The sequence below is a fragment of the Trachurus japonicus genome, chromosome 6, assembly GCF_045865225.1.
Source record: "Trachurus japonicus isolate A0001 chromosome 6, Traja_1.0".
Lineage (NCBI taxonomy): Eukaryota > Metazoa > Chordata > Actinopteri > Carangiformes > Carangidae > Trachurus > Trachurus japonicus.
The window spans coordinates 38,762,265-38,768,675 of record NC_140912.1 but is presented as its reverse complement, the minus strand read 5'-3'; positions in this window follow the sequence as shown (position 1 = coordinate 38,768,675).

The following is a 6,411-nucleotide window of genomic DNA, read 5'->3' as shown; positions in this document are numbered from 1 at the left end:
TCTGGCTGATGATTCAGTTCTGGTAGGAGAGGAGTTCTGTCCAAACCAGGATTATGATTGGTAGATAAATACTGAAGACGGAGAGAAGAGAGTGGCTGTGGAGATGAAAATGATGTCATATAAACAAGTGTAGACTGGATCTATATGAAGCAGAGTAAAGGGTTCCTGATGGGTTACATAGATATATATACTATATCTATGGGTTACATGGTGGAGAGAAGCAAGCTGTCATTATTGTGGGTAAATACAGAACAGTGCTTCTTATTTCAATCAAAAACCATGCATGGAGTGCTGCATGGGTATCAGTTGTCTTTGTCTCTACCTCTGGTGCTCTTCAGTGTGAGGATCCAGATACCAGGTGGTAGCAGGAACTGAGGCACTCGGAGTAGGAAGGTGATTTTAAAAAGCCTTTATTGCAGCATGGCCAAACAAATGAAAACCAAGCCAACGCGTTGCAGCCACAGGCCTTCATCAGGGCTGGTAGAAAATGGCCTAAATGGTGAACTTGACTTCTCCCCTCTTCTTTGATCTAGGCAGGATCCAGCTCCCAATATGTGTCTTCCTGCAGCCTCCTGAATGAGAAACCGTAACTGTTAACCTTTTACTACAAGTATTAAAGTATTTATATTTACTATAATAAAGTATTAAAGTATTTATATTTACTATAAAAAAGTATTAAAGTATTTATATTTACTATAATAAAGTATTAAAGTATTTATATTTACTATAAAAAAGTATTAAAGTATTTATATTTACTATAATAAAGTATTAAAGTATTTATATTTACTATAAAAAAGTATTAAAGTTCACTGTAAACAGGAAACTATAAACTTTGTAGCTGATGACATCACAGCCACATGTGAAGCTTCTGTTCAGTTTCATTAACATCTGGATTTGACTGATGTGTCATGATGATGTCACTGTGTTTGTCTCTGACCTCTGACCTCTGCTCCTGAGGTCACAGCTTCTTCCCTCAGTGAGACCAGAATGAAAACTACATTTGAACATTATTACAAATACTACTACTACTACTACTACTAACTATATACTGCATTTCAGCTGTAGCTAATTGTTAAAAAGATCAAAGTAGAAGTTAAATGAAAACAGAACTAGGTAAACGGATGGAAGATGATCTCCAAGTGGCCTCCAGTCTGCACAATAAAACTAAAACTAAAACTAGAACTAAAACTAAAACTGAAACTGAAACTAAAACTAAAACTAAAACTAAAACTAAAACTAAAACTAAAACTGAAACTAGAACTAAAACTAAAACTAAAACTAGAACTAGAACTGAAACTGAAACTAGAACTAAAACTAAAACTAAAACTAAAACTAGAACTGAAACTGAAACTAGAACTAAAACTAAAACTAAAACTAAACTAAAACTAAAACTAAAACTAAAACTAAAACTAGAATTAAAACTAAAACTAAAACTAAAACTAAAACTAAAACTAAAACCCTCTTTAGGATGAAGCTGAAACATTCACAACAACGCTGACATGTTCACTCATTAGTTACATTACTCTATTACTCTGACATGTTTACTCATTAGTTACATTACTCTATTACTCTGACATGTTTACTCATTAGTTACATTACTCTATTACTCTGACATGTTTACTCATTAGTTACATTACTCTATTACTCTGACATGTTTACTCATTAGTTACATTACTCTATTACTCTGACATGTTTACTCATTAGTTACATTACTCTATTACTCTGACATGTTTACTCATTAGTTACATTACTCTATTACTCTGACATGTTCACTCATTAGTTACATTACTCTATTACTCTGACATGTTTACTCATTAGTTACATTACTCTATTACTCTGACATGTTTACTCATTAGTTACATTACTCTATTACTCTGACATGTTTACTCATTAGTTACATTACTCTATTACTCTGACATGTTCAGCTCATTAGTTACATTACTCTATTACTCTGACATGTTCACTCATTAGTTACATTACTCTATTACTCTGACATGTTTACTCATTAGTTACATTACTCTATTACTCTGACATGTTCAGCTCATTAGTTACATTACTCTATTACTCTGACATGTTCAGCTCATTAGTTACATTACTCTATTACTCTGACATGTTCACTCATTAGTTACATTACTCTATTACTCTGACATGTTCACTCATTAGTTACATTACTCTATTACTCTGACATGTTTACTCATTAGTTACATTACTCTATTACTCTGACATGTTCACTCATTAGTTACATTACTCTATTACTCTGACATGTTCAGCTCATTAGTTACATTACTCTATTACTCTGACATGTTTACTCATTAGTTACATTACTCTATTACTCTGACATGTTCAGCTCATTAGTTACATTACTCTATTACTCTGACATGTTTACTCATTAGTTACATTACTCTATTACTCTGACATGTTCAGCTCATTAGTTACATTACTCTATTACTCTGACATGTTCAGCTCATTAGTTACATTACTCTATTACTCTGACATGTTCACTCATTAGTTACATTACTCTATTACTCTGACATGTTTACTCATTAGTTACATTACTCTATTACTCTGACATGTTTACTCATTAGTTACATTACTCTATTACTCTGACATGTTCAGCTCATTAGTTACATTACTCTATTACTCTGACATGTTTACTCATTAGTTACATTACTCTATTACTCTGACATGTTCAGCTCATTAGTTACATTACTCTATTACTCTGACATGTTTACTCATTAGTTACATTACTCTATTACTCTGACACGTTCAGCTCATTAGTTACATTACTCTATTACTCTGACACGTTCACTCATTAGTTACATTACTCTATTACTCTGACATGTTCACTCATTAGTTACATTACTCTATTACTCTGACACGTTCACTCATTAGTTACATTACTCTATTACTCTGACACGTTCACTCATTAGTTACATTACTCTATTACTCTGACATGTTCACTCATTAGTTACATTACTCTATTACTCTGACATGTTCACTCATTAGTTACATTACTCTATTACTCTGACATGTTCACTCATTAGTTACATTACTCTATTACTCTGACACGTTCACTCATTAGTTACATTACTCTATTACTCTGACACGTTCAGCTCATTAGTTACATTACTCTATTACTCTGACATGTTCACTCATTAGTTACATTACTCTATTACTCTGACATGTTCACTCATTAGTTACATTACTCTATTACTCTGACATGTTCACTCATTAGTTACATTACTCTATTACTCTGACATGTTTACTCATTAGTTACATTACTCTATTACTCTGACATGTTCACTCATTAGTTACATTACTCTATTACTCTGACATGTTCACTCATTAGTTACATTACTCTATTACTCTGACATGTTTACTCATTAGTTACATTACTCTATTACTCTGACATGTTCACTCATTAGTTACATTACTCTATTACTCTGACATGTTCACTCATTAGTTACATTACTCTATTACTCTGACATGTTTACTCATTAGTTACATTACTCTATTACTCTGACATGTTCAGCTCATTAGTTACATTACTCTATTACTCTGACACGTTCAGCTCATTAGTTACATTACTCTATTACTCTGACATGTTCACTCATTAGTTACATTACTCTATTACTCTGACACGTTCACTCATTAGTTACATTACTCTATTACTCTGACATGTTCACTCATTAGTTACATTACTCTATTACTCTGACACGTTCACTCATTAGTTACATTACTCTATTACTCTGACACGTTCAGCTCATTAGTTACATTACTCTATTACTCTGACATGTTCACTCATTAGTTACATTACTCTATTACTCTGACATGTTCACTCATTAGTTACATTACTCTATTACTCTGACATGTTTACTCATTAGTTACATGTATATATATTACTCTGACTGAGGAGTTTTATCCTCTTCATCCAGCTGCAAGTAAAACCACTGCTAACACTTCATAGTACAGGAACTAATGAGTTACTGAGGAACTATTAGTTCATCATTAGTTACCCTTTTTATAGTATAGTGAGACATCCAAATGAGTAACTACTCTAATGTTGTGTACTTTAGTTACCTTGGGGGTCTGAGGCTGTAGAGTGTCAGCTGGTTGATGAAGCAGCTGGTTAATGAAGCAGCTGGTTGATGAAGCAGCTGGTTAATGAAGCAGCTGGTTGATGAAGCAGCTGGTTAATGAAGCAGCTGGTTGATGAAGCAGCTCCAGGTCCTAGTGCTGGTTGAAGCTCCAGTTGGTAACTAGTTACTCAGTCATATTAACTGGAACTGTCTCTATATTCTGATGGTCGGACATTAAATGAATCATTTAGCACTAGAGCACTGGAAAAGAGAGTAACTACACCCACATTGACTCCCGTGGTTAAAGCCTCATGCCCCCTAGTGGCAGGATATGGGTGTTGCAACAGCGCCCAGAAAACTCATTCACTCCAATGTATGTGTGTTGCCCACTTGCTGGTAAATTGATGAAAACGGCCGTGTTTTTGTTTTTAGGTGTCTTGGTCATATCAGATTATACTTAGAATTTGTTTATTATAAAATGTAGATTGAAACATTCATGTAGAAAACTGCTTTGTTTTTACTCACCTATGTGTTCATATTTATCTGTAAAGGATCCTCAATGATGCTATTAACGTGGGTGATCTATAAATGTCCTTAAATTATTGAAAACACCACACTGCTCATTCACCAACAATGCAGAGATGTGAGTTCATATTCCTCCACCAGGAGGCGCTGCCATTGGACCAATGCTGTCACTGCTCTCTGTTACAGAGCTCTAATTAGGACCAAATCCAACTCCTCTGGCTCCACCTACAGCCTGGTACAGCTCCTACACGTCGTAGTAAGTGTGGGTGCGTTTATAGAGGTTCATAAAGGGACCTGACGGTGTTTTTGTCTTGAAATTTCCGACCAAGTCGCAGAGTTTACTTTCACTTTCATCAACTGGAGCTTTAACTTATACCCTTTTCCCACTGGCCAAAAAAGTCAGTGACTTGTAACTTAGTTCCAGGGAGAATGGAGGCTCTCTGCCTTCCACCTTACCTCTGTAGTATTTCCACCTTAAAGGGATACACCAACATTTTTTTTTTTTCGTGTCTTGCCTCACTCCGGAGTCCATGACCAGCAGATAGACACCTTCCTTTCGACTGTGCGTGTAGTTACCATGGAGATAGAGCCGTATCCCCGTAATTAGCTTAGCTCAAACACTGGAAGTGTATGGGTAGTGTTAGCCTGCCTCCTACCTAAAGTAGCTAATTAGCTTAGCTCAAACACTGGAAGTGTATGGGTAGTGTTAGCCTGCCTCCACCTAAAGTCGCTAATTAGCTTAGCTCAAACGCTGGAAGTGTATGGGTAGTGTTAGCCTGCCTCCACCTAAAGTCGCTAATTAGCTTAGCTCAAACACTGGAAGTGTATGGGTAGTGTTAGCCTGCCTCCACCTAAAGTCGCTAATTAGCTTAGCTCAAACGCTGGAAGTGTAGAGGTAGTGTTAGCCTGCCTCCACCTAAAGTCTCTAATTAGCTTAGCTCAAACACTGGAAGTGTATAGGTAGTGTTAGCCTGCCTCCACCTAAAGTCGCTAATTAGCTTAGCTCAAACACTGGAAGTGTATGGGTAGTGTTAGCCTGCCTCCACCTAAAGTCACTAATTAGCTTAGCTCAAACACTGGAAGTGTAGAGGTAGTGTTAGCCTGCCTCCACCTAAAGTCACTAATTAGCTTAGCTCAAACACTGGAAGTGTATAGGTAGTGTTAGCCTGCCTCCTACCTGAGCTGAAATCAGCAGTCAGAAGCTGATTTCATTTTAGCTCTAAACTCTGTAAATATATCACTTTATCCACATTTCAAACATGTTTAGGTGAGAAAGTAGCCGTTTAGATCAGCAGTGTGTCGTTAATTTGTCTAAATACCAGCTGTTTACTATTTTGTTTGGATGAATTTGGCGCTACTCAAGCTAGCCGTTGTGACCAACGCACTTCCGGTTACTTTCACAAAATAAAACACCCGTTGCCCTTTACATACAGAAAACCATGACGATAGAATTTGTGCTTTTACTTTGAAATAGGAAGCTAACCTACCCTCGATGTAGCTAGCTTGAACCAAAATAAAGCGTCTTTGCTTGAACCCTCCGTTTTGACCGATCTCGTCCCGTTAGCGGCATTTGACCGCTCAAGATGCCTTACCGGAGAGTTTTGTCAGCTCTGAGACGAAGATCGGCCCGCCGGTTTCCCTTTGGAGTTGGTGAAGAGTTTCTCTGATGACTTTAGGTGGAGGCAGGCTAACACTACCTATACACTTCCAGTGTTTGAGCTAAGCTAATTAGTGACTTTAGGTGGAGGCAGGCTAAGGCTACCTATACACTTCCAGTGTTTGAGCTAAGCTAATTAGTGACTTTAGG